Genomic DNA, 17602 nt, shown 5'->3' on the forward strand with positions numbered 1-17602 from the left:
CATTTTGTTCTAATTCCAGAAATATATTTGCCTTTTAAACCTTTTCATACCTTTCTTTTTCAATTGATTTGCTATATATGTGTGAGTATACATTGCCCTAAAATGCACATTCTAGGAATAAGGAATTTTATTAAGTCTGGCCCTAGAGATTCGTGAAGGAAAGTTTCATCTCTGCTTCATTTGCTGTATGTTCAGCTTTGCAATGAAAAAAAGAGAGAATGGCTTTTCAAACAGCCCAATCCACCTCTCTGCTTTATAAAGGAAGGATGTTCGTTCACATACAGTACAAAAGTCACAAGTGCCAAAGTGGTGCATCAAGACATAAACAGGACTTTGTTAAAAAGAATATAAAAGTGTACTGAAAGCAAAAGCAACTAAAGCAACAATTACAAACAGGCTAATTTCATTACAAAACAGAACTTAGTATATTCTATTTACTCTACAGAAAAGGGTTAGTTGTAGCAAAGTAATAATAATTTATTAAACGAAAACAATCCCGTTAGCTAGTTACAATGAAAAAACACAACGGAAGATAAGTCTCACAAACCATTGCCCTGCCATATTTGTCTAGGGGTTAGTTTGTGTTGTGCAAATTTTTTTTTTTTTTTTTTTTTTTTTTTTTTTTTTTTTGTCAGAGTAATTACTCTGGAAAGAGGGATTCAAGCATTCAGGATTCCACAACTTCTATACAGTGACAGCATTGTAAGTGGGCTTTCTTTGCGCTAATTACAGTGGGAAAGCTTTACCATGAACAGAAAGAGCAAATCAATTCACTCAATGCATAGTATACTTCTTGGAGTTCAGAAAAAAAGAATGAAAACACAGTACATTTCAGACATGGGAATCTTAAAGATGAATCCTTGGGGTCTGAGACTGTAGAAATATTACAACATGATTCTTTTTTCTAGAGTTAGTTCGTTGCTGTTTGTAGAAAAGAAAGGAACACAAGTAAAGTTTATTGATATTTGGCTAATAGCAAAGCAAGACTTAAAATAAGCCACACAACCAGCAGGTGTGAGCTGACAAGCAGCAAGGCGACAGGATAGAAGTGTCGAGCAGTTGGCTTGTTATCAGTTAGACAGCCTGTTTCGGGATCATCCGAGTCAGTCAGTGCTCCCTGGGTCTGTCTGCTGTTAAACAGGGAAGTTAGGAACAGATAGAACAGCATTTCAGCAGCAAAGAAAGCCAACACGCAGGCATTTTGACAAAATGAAAGTACAGAGCCATTTTGAGGAAATAGATTTATCTAAGTACTTCCAGTATAACTTTTGTGTTCTACAGCTGACACAGGAAGCACCATCACTGGGCGGCTACTAGCATACTAATGCTACTAGGTGCCTTGGAGTAGTATTCACAAGTGAACATTAAATCACTTCCACAATGAACTACACCATCACTAAAATCAACACACACACTGAACAGAAATGAAATAAGGAGGTTGAAAAAAAAAGTTAAGGAAGCAAAGAAAAAAAGATCATGAGTACGTCATAATGCAACACTGAACAAATGATGTCTCCATGGTGCTCACAGGCTTTTCAGTCCTGCTTCAGTATCTATTAGGAAGTTTATTGGCAGAAATGAAAAGGCCACACACTAACAGCTATTCTAAAATAGTATTAAATGATGGTAAACTGACTTCAAAAATTCATCACTGCTGGTGACTCAAAGTCCATAGCAGTTCTTTTTATTCAAAGGCTCGCACCTGCATTCCTGTAAGTAAATCACCTTGTATCTTTATCAGTCAACACAGGGAGGAGCTAATCTACTTAGAAGGAAGTTCTACTGAATCACGCTGGATTGTGTGGTCCTTGTCCTACCAGAGCAACAGGGACACTTCCACTGCCAGGCTTGCCTTTTGTATTCTTGACAGATTCTCTGTAAGTACAATTACTCACACTGCAACCACACTTCTTCAATTCCTCTGAAGCTTACTTGCATACACTCAGGAGTCCTGTTTATAGACTTCCTTTGGGCAGCAAGGACTGGCAAGATTTTTTTTTTTTTTCTATTTACTATGAATATCCTGTGATGAAAAGATAACTTGCCATTTTTTAATGTGGACTTGAGAATATCCAAATATATCAGATGACAATGCAGTGCCCTTTCAGAAGGACAGGTCACAAGTATGCTCTTGCTTTCAAGAGAGAAAAAGCTGGCAGACATTATCTTTACTGTCCCACAGCTGCAGGTAAGATGAAGAGGATACTCTGAAAACAGCAGCAGCCACATCACCTTACAGAAAGCCTGCCTTCTGACTCGTGTGTTAAAGGGCAGTGCTACATTTCCTAAGCTTGGATAGCAAGAGAGGTGCAAGAGCTGCGTTTGCAGGTGGAACCCTAGGCAAGGGGGGGTTGATCAAAACCTTTCCTTGCCCAATTTCTCTTTTGAACAAGCCTTCCATAATAAGTTCTTAGTCTTAGTCTTTGCTTTGAACTTCAGTCTGTATGTTACACTAATAAAGGGATCAATACATACTATTTTGAATAGCAAAATAAGAGATAAAAAAATAAAACCCCTGCTATTTTCATCTAGGTCAAAGTAATTGCTGGTGGCAGGGTGTTTGCTGCTTTTGTTCTACAGATCTCAAGTGTCCATGGATGGAACTTGGGCAGAACTGAGACTTTGCTGTAGACATTATCTCAGAAACTATCAAGAAATTAAGCTGATTGCATGGTTTATTGGCCTTGTCAGCACTGAAATAAGTAATTCTGTGTTTCTCTATCAGACTGCTCCAGCTATGCCTCTGTCCTAGGGCCCACCTACAGAACTGCCTTCCTCTTCTGCTCACAGTGACATTACTATTTGTGATCAGCTGGGAGGACTAACTTTATTGTTCCCAGTTAATGTTGTCCTCCATTATGTATTTCTATATACTTTTTTAAGAACCTGCTGCTTGCTGGTTTTCCTTTTCTTTTTTTAATCTCCACAGCATCCCACAGGTTTGTCCCTTTGACCCTGTCCCCTTACTCCCTTCCAACTCCTCAAGGTGAGCCTGCAGGTTTCAGCTTACTCCCCTTATGCCCACAACTCATGAGAAGTCCAGCTCAACCCTCCCAGTCCCATCTCTTCCTTCCCAGTCACAGAGTCCGGGTGATTTTTGTTTGCCCTGCATCCCTTCCATCACAGACATCACGTGTGCTCCTATGCACACACCAAACTTTTTTCTTCTGGAGAAATCCATCTGGGCAGCAGTGAAGTTGAGCATTCAGTAGGGTGCACAGCCACTGCATTAATCAGATTGATTGTTTACACCAATCTGGAGAGCCCTGGCTTTGCACACCAATGGTTCATTCCAAGCAGGCTGAGTCACACACTTGCAGGTTGTTCCTACAGGGATGAACCCTCCTGCTTCTGTGGTGTGCCTTGCTCTGTTGGACTCCACATCTCAACAGTGTCTGGCTTTCATCTGCACTGCTACAAGTCACATTAGCTTCAGTGAGATTTATGCGGGAGTAATGATGGAAATACAGATAAAAGCCATTTGTTCTCTTTTTTTTTTTTTTTCCAACAGAAAAGCCTACAGTACTACCGTTTGAATTCATGTCCTACTGCACTTTTCTGGTCCTGATGTGTTTTTCTTCTTAAACTTCGGTGCTGACACAGAAAATAGCAAAAGTAAGTTGCTTCTCTAGAGTGCCATCTGGTAATAGTAGAGACATTTCTTCAAATAGAAAGGATGGCTAACAGTTCTCAGTCTTACACAATTTTGATAACTTACCTATACCTTTTATTTCAAGACAGTCAAGTTCATAAGCAGCTTTCAAGAAGCAGCTTCTCTTAAGAAGTTTTTGGAACGAAAGCATCCTAATTTCTACATGATACATGTTACTGGGATTGACTGAAACACTTCAGAGAATAATCACCTGTATCAATGTACAGCACTACAGTTCAAGAAGGCAGCCTTAACTTTTTCAAAGAGAAAATGTGGGATCCTTGTGAACATCTCCTAGCCATTACCAAGCTGCTGCACTAGCACATCTAGAAGAATAAAACATCATGCAGAAGGAAATAAACAGGTATCAGCCTAGTCCTGAAGGATTTCAGTATCAGAGCAGAACTCAGATAAAACATATAAAGGAACATCGGGAAACAAAATTTTATTTTGAAATATGAAGTTGATGCAATAAACCTCCAACAATTTTTAAGAACAAAAAATGGTTCTGCATTGTTTCAAAATGGAAGCTAAGGGAGGGGAATCAGCAGAGACATCTTTTGTATCAATGATCTTTAAAATTATTCTTTTTCTGATACGCATTTAATAACTTAAATTTTTTCCCTCAAATCCACATGGCACTAAATAAAGTAGAAGATGCTAGAAATCAATTTTTGCTGCTTACATGATCCTATAATCTCAGCTCAAAACAACGAGAATTGCTGAAACTGATAAGCAGTCTTAGATCCAAGAATACTGAGAAATTCAGTTAGTGATTTAGGAAGCTGCTATTTAAACATACACAAAAACCCCAGACTGTTTATCAAATCTGTTTTATCAAATTGTCACACTAAACTCCCTCCTCCTGTTTTAACCTTTTGTAATGCAAGTTTTTCCCTACTCTTGTTGCTAGAATAGAAATCCTCTATTTCCCCACTCCTTTCTTCTCTCCTTGCTTGGTTATAACACACGATTTTTCTAATGCAATATTTAGGAAATAGAAAGGAAAGTAGATCATACAATATGAGGCTTGACCACTGAGTTGGACCATGCAGCAGATTCATGGTGCAGTCATGATGATAGGACACCTAGATCTTGAAAATCAGCTATTGTGAAGTAACTGTGGGGTTTGGGCTCAAAACCATTACGGAGTTTCAGTCTGTACAGAGCTAAAAATTCAATTTTGAGGAGGTGGTCAGAGACAGCAAGCTACTGGAGGCTCAGTGCTGGACAGGGTACAGGTTTTCAGCACTATTATGAACAGGCCTTAACAGTTCAGTACAGAGCAAGAGATTAATAAAGAAACCCTCTTGCAGCAATATTTAATAACAGGCAAGGAGACACTTGGTCCCACAGCCACACAACCACATCCGGGAAAACCCTGTTGTCTTATGTGCTGACATGGACAGGGATCCTTTGGAAGGAATGCTGAAGTCAAAACTCAATTTACACAGTTGCTCTTTTGCTCTGCTGTGTATGTGTTCTCCTTGAAGTCAAAATAATTATAAATGTGCAAATTTATGACCTATTTTATCAGCTTAGCTGTGTTTGGATTTCCCAGAGCAAGTGAAAGAGGCACACACCCTGCACTGCAGGCAACAAAACAGCACAACTCACTCCAGCTTTGGGCCATGGAAACATCTCCCGAATTGCTGGTTCACACAGAGCAACACCCCTATATTTGTCTATGTTTACTTTTTAACATACAATTAACTCCAAAGAATAGACGGGAAAAGGGCAGTTTCAAGCTTGATATCTAATATGCATAAAACATGCTACTGGGTAATATACATCTCTACCAGTGTTCATCTTAGCACTTTAGAAATCTCTGCTGATTGCAGAAGAATTAATATTTTCCTTTTTGACTGATACAGAATGCCTTCAAGAATGGTTTTCCCTCAATGTTAAAGAGTATCTATGTGGTAAAAAAGTAACATTGACAAACTTATTATAGTGAAAATACAAGAAACATTAAGAAAAAATTCCAGTTAGAATCACAATTTTTGTCACTGGTGCATTTAGGACACCTCCATTAGCAGGCTAAATTCACCCTCAGCATCTGAACAGCAAAGCCAAGTTGACTTTCTGTGCCTGTGTCCCTTAATCTGCCAAAATGGACAGCAGATGCTGCCCCATGGGCACAGTATCCTGGTCATGCCAACTCCCAAAGTGCCCTGGAATCACTTGAGAGCACACTTAATCTGCCAAAACTGCATCCGGAAACATTTAATAATTTCACTGTATAAAATGACTGAGATCATGTTCTAGCATCTGTCCCCAGAGGTTTTCAATTTACAGCTGTGGCCAGAAGCTTCAAGTCCTGCAAAGTCATTGTGGTGACTGTGTGAGAGATTAGCTTCAGAACTGGAAAGTGATGGGTTTGCAGAGGAGATTCTTCTTTACCTGTCGAGACAGCAGAGCAGTTTCTGAAACATGATTTTCACCTCTACTGTACTCCAAGGAAAGGATTTGCTATTTCATTCTGCTTTTTACTGATAGTCCTCTGTAGTATTACACATCAATTTTACAAAGGTTTCTCTGTCTATCAAAAAGTATGGTTCTAATAATCTTCCTAGACACTCTTCTATAAAGTATTAGGATTACATGTGTATGGGAATTTCTCAGGTCAAAGTTGCGAAATCTTTCCTGACAAATTTCTCTTACAAGGTGTCAAATTCAGTCTAATGTACGACCAACACTAAAGCCAATGTGGTCTGCATCTCTGTGCAGGAAAACAACCAAGCAAAACCCCACGGGTTTGACATTCACTTGAGCTCTGAACAGATCCAACATTTCCCTTCCGTAAGGGTAGGGCACTGGCATAATTGGTTAGCGAGTCACACTTGTTTCCAGACTGTTTCTGTCACAGCAAGAGAGTTTTACTGAAGATGTAGTTACACATTTAGCTCACATAGCACAGTGAAACATAAATCCATGATAAATTCTTTCATATGTCTAATCAGGTTTAAATACTTTCTGTTGGCCATGAAAATAAATCTTTGTGAGTCATCCCTTTTCTTTTGGCAAAAATTTTTTTAGTCTTTTTCCCCATGCTGAGGACAAAGTAGCAAAGCTGATTTAAGAGGCAGAAAGGGCTTCCTACACTAGTTAACAGACACGTGTGAAAGATGAAGCTTAAAATCTGTTATTCATTTCGAGATGTCCAAATCTATGGGTAGGATGACAGAATTAAGGTCAGAGAACTGCTGGTGTAAACAGAACATCATTTAATCTATGTTGCATCCCTAATTTAGGTATTTTAAGGGAGGAGGGTGCTGAACAGAAGGAATTCTAAATTTGAATGTTGTGACTTGCTGGGTTTTCACTTTGAGATATATGAAAGGAGGAATGCTACTGCTTTTCATTAATGACACCAAGAGACATAGTCTCTTCATGGGATTAACCAAAGTGTGAGTCATAAACTGCAGACAACTGCTAGTCTCTAAATAATTCAGCTAAATAATGTCAGTTCATTAAAAAAACTTTCACCTAACACACTGATACATTTTTTAAAAACCACAAAACCAGTTTGAGATTTTATCTGTTCTGATCCCAGCTGTTCTTTCAGCAGCACACAGTCTGGGGGTATATTTATACAAGGTGAATTTGTGCACATATAGATTCCCCAGCCACAAAGAAAAATGCATCTAAATCTGATTTTAGCTGCCACCAGGAAAAAAAATGCAGCCCTGTTTTGGTTAGGTAGGGAGCTAACCAAAACAACCTATCCAAAAAATGCATAGGCTGGGATGCACACTGCAGCAACCTGAAAATTGTGTCCCAACATTACTACCAATAAACCATCTTCTCCTCTCTTCAGCAGGTAGATTGTTAGAGAACTTTGGAAAATGCAAGGAAAACTCCATTTGAATCAGAAACACACAATTTTTCCATGTACTTCCTTCAGGGCAAATGACAAGGCTGGATAAAATTCTAATTTAAATGCCTTGAATGCATTTGTCATCTTTTCTGTTAATAGGTACAATGTGGAGACTTAGAGAAATAAACCTTTCTATGAGAAATTAGGAGTGAATGTAATTCTTTCATCTTACTTGTTTTGTTTCAGTATCTTTTTAGAAGATGGCTGAAATTTTGGAGTCTGTTCTTCACTCAAGTACCAAGGAGGAGAACTGAAACTGAAATCTTTTAAACAATATTGAATACAAGCATTTTCTCTTTGGTTGTTAAGCTGCATTTGTAAGGAAATCTTTATTTGAATGCTACTGCAGATTTGTTAAGAAGTTCATTGTATCTCACAAAGACAATATTAGCACAGATTCACTTTTTAAGCAAAAATACCACTGCACTGAAAGGGAGAATAAAGAGATGAAAGCCCATACTATTTTTCCCCCAGTATCAAGAAAAAAAAAAAGACTTTCAGAAGATTTGAGATCACTAAAGACTAAAAATTCAATAAGCCATTTATTTACCTTCTGCATTCCTAAATCTTTGCTGGCAGAAAGGAGTAAATAATTTATAACACAGGTGCAAATACCTTCCTCTCTGCAATAACACTACATTTTTCTCACTGTTACAAAGAGCTGAAGGACGTGGTTTTGCTCAGTGCAGTAACAGTAATTGTCAGTTTGCCAAAGATCAAAGACGCAGTTCTCAGGATAAGCTCTATGAACTATGCTCAAGACTCCCTGAGCTCAAGAGGAGTTCACTGCACTGTCAGCAGCACTTAACCATGAGCTAAGTCTCTGACAGATGAAAAAAATGGCCATTTATTTCCTGACCTGGACTGAACTATCAGATACATATGAAGTTTCTTATAAAGTCAGTCTTTCCTGCGTTGCAGACTGTGTTCCCTCAAGCGCATGACCAGTGGTGCTGAAACATTATCACCAGAGTTTAAACTACAATGCCTTGGGACCTTCTACAGAACCTGCCAATTCCTGAAACTTTGGAGTCTCTGGGTTTGAGATATTTTAAGTATGAATGTTCCCAAGCACATGTTTAGCAAGCCACATATGCAACTGCCAAGCAGAACAGCAATGGGGCTTTCCACATTTGGTGGCAATTGCAATCACGGGGAAAAGAGGGTGTTTTCCTGTGAGAAATCCAAAACATTAAAAAAAAAAAAAAAGAACCATCCAAGATTTTGTGGGAAACATTCATCCATTATTATTTTCTTCTGAAGAAGCAGCATGCCAATAGCAATGTTGGAGTATTCCTTCCTTCCTTCCTTCCCCAGGATGGGACACAGAAGGTAGCAAGTGGGTACAAATGTCTCACTGGGATGGTGGAGAGTGACCTTTGTCTGCAGTGCATTTTCCTACTCTATTATATGCACTGCTTATTATGTGCACTGGAAGGAAAACAGCTCAAGGTACATTTCAGAGTTTCATCATCTCACGGTGCTCCGACTTTAGCTAAACACTGCTCCAATTTTCCAGAAAAACCCTGTATTTTGAAATAACTACAAAATATTAGACTACACAGATTGAGGTTGTGCTGGAGGCAATGCCAGTGCCTCTGATTTTACACTCTCTTTATAAGAATACAGTTCTCAACTATATTCTTATACGTATATAAGATTACATTCTTATTACATTTGTATTACATTCATATATTCTGGTATGCTTATGTTTCTGGCCATGCCTTCTTCAGTCACTAGGAAAACCAATAACACTTATTCATATGCTTCAGGTGTTTGGATCAAATAAATATGAGCCAGAGGCCAGGTGTTCATACAGAAAAACCTACAGTGCAGCCAAAAAGCACACAGGTTGTTAATGAGAAACATTTCATCCTCTCCAAATGCCTGTAATGTCAGGCCTTAAGGAATTCCGCTTTCTTTTCAATTTCTAATAAATGCTAATGTCCTTCAATTATATTGCAACTCACTCCACATTAACCTCATTAGGAATAATGCTGCCTTTCCAGGTGAGTGAGGGATGTCAGCACTCACAGTCCTCTCTAGCACTTGCTCGTGGCCAGGGGACTACGAAAAAGGGCAGCCACCCTCCAAAAACATCTGAGCAGGCTGATTCTGTCCCTGGTTTTTAGATAATCCTGAGCTTCTATGTCTGTTGGACAGCACTTACAGGCTTCTGGTAACTAAAAAATTTCGGTTTGGTTATTTTTTAAAGATCTCAACAATTCTTATAGCTTTATTCTCAATTACCCTTTATTAAAAACTTATGGTCAGTTAACATCATCTTGTCAGAGCCTGGTTTACACATGGAAATTAGTCTACTTGTCCCTTTTTATTAGTATTCAATTCTGTGTTAAATGCACTATTAATGTACAGCTACTGATAGCTTAAATAAAATCTATAAAACATAAAAGCTGCAATTAAACAGCAAAAGCAATTTAAAAAAAATTATCTTTGCAGAGCTACAGGCATCTCTTGTTATCTCATTAATGTACACATGGGACAGGGCTTGTGCTCTCTTTGTTGTTCATAATATCCTTGCTACTCTCTTAGAACACTGGAGTTGGTTAAAGCAAGCACTCTGGATTCCTTGAACTATTTCCTTTGCTTTTCCTGCTTGCATGAATAGCTAATGATGGCAGATATGAGATTCAAATAAAGCTAAAGATATGTGAGTGCAGGCCAGCAGCTGCACTTGTCAGACAAGAAGGCTCATCAATGCAGACAGAGTATTTTGATGTATGAAATAATAAATGACATTTTCCCATGTATGGTGCACAGTAATGAAGCACATGCAGAACACTACAGAATATGAGAAATATTATAATCCTCCCCAAGATGGAATTGCTCACAGATAATGGAAATTTCAATGGAAAAGTAATGGGTTTAGATTTGACCAATAATGTTCTCTCGAGTGCAGAGGAATTCAACAACCGAAGAAGCAACAGACAACCTGAGGGCAAGGAAAGAGCTCTCTACCAAACACTTGCTTCCATAAACAGGACATACTTTATTTAGAAAGCTTCCTCACCCTCCCATTCATTCAAATTATTAGCTGCATATTTTTATTAAGGAACACTGATTATAAGTTCTTTCTCAAAAATAAACACATCAAATCACAATGGTAGAAAAACTAGAGCAACATCTAACGAAATACTGAAAAAGTGTTCTTCAGTATAGAAGTATAACTTCTGCACATGTATCTACTCAAAATGGCTAAATATCTGCAGAATTTGTAATGTTGCTGAAGTTATGCAAGCTAAAGTAACTTTGTCTGGAAGAGTTATCAAATAAAGTTTTTCTATGAAAATAAACAAGAATTTAGCATAAGGGCACTATAACTACATCACTTGATGGCTACTGCTCTCTATGTAAACAAGGAAAGTAACCAAAGTGGACTTCTACCCTTATTGCAAAGCATGCAGTAGTTATCATATGAATTGAGCAAACAAGCAGCCTCTATCTTGTAGCAGCTAAAGTTTAAAGAGTAACTTAACAGTACACATTTCGTTTCTTACCCATTTCTTCTTTCTAATAACTCCTGGCTTCCTTGACCTCATGATAATAAATAAATTAGTGTCTAGTGACAAGCATATGTTTAAAAGCCCATCAGGTTCTGATGTCAGCAAAATTTTCCTCAAGCTAAGTTTTGCCCTCATACCTTTATTTCACCTTCAGGTATTTACCATGACAACTACAGAATACACTTCTGAGACCTGATCCAACTCCTTTAAAAGGCAACATTCCCTAACCATGAGTGGCAAGTCTTTGGGTGCCAAATTTAACAGCCCAGGCTTCCTCTAGTTCTACAGAGCATCCCCAGGATGATTCAGGGCCCCTAAATCAGGCTACTAACCATCCTCCCCAGGACAGTATTGGGAACCTGAGTCCTTAGCTGGGATACAATAGCTATCTAAAGTTTTATGATAGAAATAGCTTGATTATAAGTGTTGCACTGAATTCAGTGGTCTTTGGAAATAACTTCTCCAATGCCAATCGCCCAAATGTTTTTTCCCTCTCATCTTCAAAGAGCTTCATAATCTCAAGTCCATACTTGCACTGCCACTGTATCCCCTAAAATATGAAGCTCACAAGCCTAGATTTTATCTCCAGCACCATAAACATAGTCAAACATGATGGATAACAACATAAACTTTCAAGCTCACTTGACGACAGAGTACTTTTGAAGGACAGACTTGATTTTTGTCTGTAGTGTAAATAAAAGAAAAACCAAGAGATTTATGAGCCAGGAATTGTCAGGTTTGGGCTACATTATGATGTGGTACAGAACATTAGGCTTTGCAACAAGATGAAATGTATTATTTCTCTTTTGGCATTCCATACCCAATGGAGTATGGATAGCGAGCTTCAAGTTTTTATTTTTGCCATATAAGATCATTTGACTTTTTCCACTCCATTGTAGTATATTTTTAATTTAATAAAACTTATAATTAAAAAACCCCTTCTAGTTTATTCAAGGATTACAATTCAGAGGGGGTTCATTTAATTCCAATAGTTTTAACATCTGTGGTTTAAGTTGCAGAAAGCTTCAAAAGTAGCTATTGAAGTAATGTATTGCTTCATTTACAAAGGAAATTGGATGCCTAATGCATTTTGTGGTGCAATAATAACGAAGCTGTAGTATTTGCATAAAGCAGCCCACAGTAGTACCAGGTGTAGGTCCTGTCTGAAGAAAGGCTTTTAGACTTTTCCTAGCCCAGTGTGGACACATTATTCCATCGGGTTACACATTAGCATAGAGTTTTGCTTTCCAAATGGCTTTGATTGGTCTGATCAGAGGATCAGCCTCTTCATCTCAACAACCTATTATTTGCTACAAGGATCTCATCCTGATAATCATGAGCCATACTTCTTCTGGGTATGAATTTATGTAGACCTAATTCAAACCTAGGAGGTGAACTCCAAACGGTGTTACCGTATTCGCTGCAACAACAAGCAAAGCAGAAAATGTCAGGGTTTAATCTGCTCAAGAGAGAAACACTCTCAGAAGAGAACTATGTCTCAAAAATATCTGTCTTGTGTTTGAACATCTGTGTAAGCATGCAGGAGGTAATCTGTACTAAGTTCAAGTTCATTACCACCTCATTGCAAGTTTTTCAGATTGGAATTAAGTTAAGACTGAAATGAGGTTTTTTTAATCCCTATTGTGCTGCACCAAAGAAGATGCTTTGTGACAGCAGGAAGAACGATTGCCTTTAGGATAGAAAATATAAAATTTGAGATACATCTGTCACAAAAAGATTTTTAAATAGTCTGCTAAGCCTACAAATACTTTTCTACACTACTGTACCCAGCATTGTCTTGCCAGTGAATACCCTTGGTGTAAAAGTAAGAAAATGTGTCTGATTTGAAAAATGTTACTGCACTCAAGTTTCTCTGAAAACCAAGAACAAGAGCTTGATCACATTGTATGAAATGCCTACATTTTCCTAGAGCTTCTATCCCACCAAAATTTTCATTTACAAACAAAGATCATCACATGAAGATAATAAATCTGGCAGCACATCTTGGGCTCCTTGCATGGCACAGGAGAGAAAATAAACAGCATCATAGTCGTCTGATATGTGCCAAATTACTTGAAAAATAAATTCAAAAAGCGTCTTCACACGGCAAATGAACGTCAAACTAACTTTAATGTGGTTATCTACAAATTTGCTGATAATATCACTGTGATAGCAAATTTTTACAGAGAAAGGTGACATAGGGAGCAGCCTTCTCCCTGAGGCTACCACACAGCAGGAAAGCCAGAGAGGATTTTATTCAGGATGATGTTGAGGGAAGATTATCCATCAGCACTCAAAAGCTTAAACACCAGTTCAGCAGTGTCCAGAAGGCAGAGAGCCTTGAATTGTGCAGCCAGCATTGCTGCATTTGCTATGTCAGCATGAACCCAAGTAGCAAGGAGGAGTGTGAAAACAGAATTAGTACTATGCAGAAAAGTGAATGTCAGTAAGGTAATGAACATTATTTACAAGCTTTGCTATTGCACACTCAAGTACAGCAACAGGACTCTTATTTAAAGCAAAACAGTCTATGAGAAGAGGCCCTTTTAAAGAAAAAGTAGATTCAAATGAAATTTCAAACAAAGGAAGGACTATGATGTCATAAAGGACTTGGCACCTCTGTACTAGTTTTCTCCCACTTTAAAATTGAAAGAGATCCAAGAGCATTTCTTTCTCTTGCCCTTTGGTTGTCAATTATAAGCTTTTTAAATCAAAAAACATTTGACTTTAAAAAGTGCAAGTGGAATAAATACTCAAACCAGTTATAGCCAATATTATCAAAGCAGTCTCTTGTGGATTTTAAGAATAATTTAATGGATCTTTGAGAATGAGATATTGTTGTAGCTGCTTGCCTCTGCCTGATGCTACTTTGATCACTTCAAAACCAGCCAATAATGCCTCTGCCACAGTGCCAGTTTACCCATTTTCATTTGCTTTCCTGAGGCTTTCAATGTAACAACCATTTAGGAGAAATAAACTTAGAACAGAGACCATGCCAGTCTTGGTTAAACACCATGAGCTAAAACCCTAAAGAAACCAAACCAAAACCATGTGAAAAACACTCCACAACAAACTACTCTGGACCCTCACATATTTTACTTACTACACACCACAAGGCAGTTTGTTGGAAGCTGCAAACCTTTCTGAGCTGATTACTTTGTATTCTGTAGATGCTCTGCTATCAACAGTTATGAAAGAATTACAAAGGAATTTAAATTAAAAAACCACCAACTTTGGAACGATGGTTGCAAATCAAATATAAAAGCCAACACTATTTTGACAGGAATTATGTATTTTCATCAGATTTTCAGTTCACCCAGGACACAAACTATTAACCAGATGATCCTACAACGGGGTTTTATAAAATACATGACTGTGTGATCAGATTGCACCTCAGTCTTTTCAATGTTTCAGTAATCTAAACAAGTTCCTCAAATCTGAAAAATGCTGAGTGGAGAGGGGCTGAAGAGTAAATATATATATTTTTTAAAGTCAGGTGTATCTCAGTGATCTATTGCAGATAATATGATGCCTTTTTAGCCTGTCTTTCTCTAGAAAGCAAAGGGCACATGCTAGCTCTCGGTGTGAGGGGAAGGAACAGCAATGTGTACATATCCTCTTTGGGCACAAGGACTGAGTTCAGCTAAACTGAAATGTGGGATAAGAAGGCTCACACATTACAGTGTTCCCACAAGGGTAAGGAGACGTGCAGCCAAGGGGAGGCTGTAGCATGAAATTAAAGCTGATGATACATCAGAAAACCCATAGGATGAATGAGAGGGACACAAAGGAAGGTTTCTTATCTATGTACTACACAACAATTTCACGGAGCAGTAAGTGAAGTTCCTGAGCAGCACACACAGAGGCATTGTCTCCCTCAGCAAGAGGCAACCTAACAAAAGAGGCTGGTTCACATACCAAAGGATGTCATCCCTTAACAGAAGAGAGAGGGAGCAGTGATTCCCTTCCCACGCGCTGATCTCCGTGGTCTAAGGGACTGTAGATCTTGGCTAAGCCTTGTCTGGAATCACAAGACTCTGCAGAGGCAGAAACGCGCTCTGGCACCTTCCTGGGGCATTAGGAGCATCTCCAACAGAGCAGAAAAGCCAAGGGCTTTTCCCACTGCTGGAAGACAACACACACATGGCAACTTGCAGGCTGGGGAGAGGAGACAGGCTGGCAGGGAAGTAAACCCAGACCAGGGCACGGGAACAGCACTGCAGATGCACAGCCAAACCAGTGCCCAGGGATTGTGGCATTAGGGGTTTGGTTAGACCCACAGGACAACTGCAGCACCACTAAGTCCCAGGGCTGCAGAAACTACTTTAACTGTTCTATCATTAGGAGTCAGCTGTGGAGCGGGCTGTGCACTTTGGCAGGACTCCAACATTTCCTTTGCATTAACTTCCTTACAAACATGTGCTTTCTATTCATACAAATTATAGCAGAGACCTCCACTACTAAGAATGCAAATTCCCCAAACTATCTCCCAGCTTTATCTCTGGGTGATCTAGAGAATAGGATAGCAATATAATACTGCTGTCTCCATTCCTGGGTTTAGTTCCAGCTGACTGCAGACAACATCATGAAAGTAGGAAATACATAATAGGTACATAATGATCCAAATGGAAACTCCTCTGGTCACTGCCCTGCAAACAGCTACCAGGACTTGTATTGCAGGTTAATACTGAGAAACAACTTGTTGCTGCCAGGGATTCCAGTGAAAGGTCACCAGTGGCTGCTGTAATGGTAAGGACACGCTTACAAAATGTCACTCACCAAACCAGAGCTGCCACAGAAAGCAACAAGTAGAAACTACTGCTAAAACTAAGCTGAGAAAAGCCACTGTCAGAAGAGTTTCTATAAAAATACCACACACTAAGATGTTACTGCAAGAGAGTAAGAAACAGGGAAATGCTCATTGGAAAAAGAAAAAGCAGCAGGCTGAAGGGAGAAAACCCCCATACATCAAAGACAGTTCCTCAAATTATGGTTATAAAATACGGGGGCTGATGATGACACACAATTACATCTCTCCTTTTATTTTGGTATCCAATATGATTTTAGATTCCTTCCCTAAAGAACCTGAGATAGAAAAATTCAGATCCAGTGTCTGAAGCTGAATAGGACCCTAATTATTTGAAAGCACAATTGTATAACAGAATGTGCCTGGTCACCTTATGAATGCATCATAATAAAAAATGGAAAAAGATAATGTGGAGATTGAATGCTGAATTCTCTCATGTCATGTACATCTTAAGCACTAGGCTAGCCCCCAGAGATGGTGGCTGGCCCTGAGCCAGTGTTCCATCCCAAAGGATGGGACTCAGGGAAAAAAAACCTGAAACCAGGCTGCTGGACAAGAAAAGATGATTATCTGAGCCAGAGAGCATTCCTACAATAGGAAACTAAGTTTATGAAGGGATCAAGGGAGTCTAAAATGAGAGGAAAGATAAACCTAGAAATGTATTTAGCTGCTTCCTTTACAAGGCAGCCAGAGCTATAGCCTGACACTCCGTCACCTTTCTCCTGAAGGAATGCAGGATCTGCTATCACAAAACCACCTTGTCTGGAAGAGCAGCTGGTTGCTTCATCCTTGTGTGCCCCCTCCCACCTTTGGACAGTCTGTAGGTTGCTGGGACTGCAGACAGGAAGTTATGAGCCCTCCCTGTCCAAGTTATATCACTCTGAGAAGAACACTGGTTTAGAGGCCAGTAACTTCTAGAAGAAATTTCATGTTTGATAGCTTTAACTCGCTGTTGTATGCTACTACTGCCCTCTTACTCTCATTTCCTGCTTCTTTCTTATCTACATTTTAGACTTGGCAGTGTTGTTCTTCCTGAGATTTAGCTGAACATGGCCAAAGCCATGGTAATTCAGCTGTAGGAACTGGATTTTCAATAGATAATGAACATGCATACAGGACTTTTCCCACACACTCTTCCAGGAAATCTTAATCAAAGTGAAATATAACAGGAAGAAACCTGGTATTACTCAGTCTGGTGATTATAAACATCTGGTTGTTGATTTCTGCTAAGACCGAGTTTTTCATGGAAGCTCTTAATAAGCAATAAAGCACTAGATGAATGAGAAAATTAATGAAGTTTTCCATAAGCAACTAGAAAAACCTCAAAAGTGAACACCAAACAATATTTTACAATAATCTAACTACTTGCATGCTAGCTTTGTCTAATCACAACAGGTGAATTAACTTTTAGAAAACAAGATGGATGGCAGTTCAAAGCACCAAAACTGGACCTTACTGTTACTTAATGCCCAGGCTCCTATCAGCACATCAGGTGATGCAAATCATCTACAGCTTCCACCTCCAAATAGAGATGTTAAGTTTCTAAAGAGCCATAGAATGATGTAAAAATCTATACTGGAAGTCAGGCTTGCCTTTCGAAAGTTTTGTTTGCACTGTGCTTATACTTTTAAAAGAAAAAAGAAAAGGTGGTGGAGGTCAGATATTCCTCCTCCTCAACTCACTCATTTTTAATGTCCTCAAACAGCTCTTTAAAAAAGGAGATATTTTCTTTATAATTG

At 38.8% G+C, this 17602-nt stretch overlaps 1 protein-coding gene across 1 annotated transcript in view; it reads right to left on the reverse strand.

Annotated features, from left to right (window-relative positions):
• The window catches only part of LOC128948565 (inositol polyphosphate 4-phosphatase type II-like), a 132094-nt gene that overhangs the window by 510 nt on the left and 113982 nt on the right, over positions 1 to 17602 (reverse strand). The window lies entirely within an intron of this gene.

Source organism: Melozone crissalis, unplaced genomic scaffold (assembly GCF_028551555.1).
Source record: "Melozone crissalis strain CALT ecotype California unplaced genomic scaffold, PUWL_Pcris_2 ptg000135l_1, whole genome shotgun sequence".
Taxonomy (NCBI): Eukaryota; Metazoa; Chordata; class Aves; order Passeriformes; family Passerellidae; genus Melozone; species Melozone crissalis.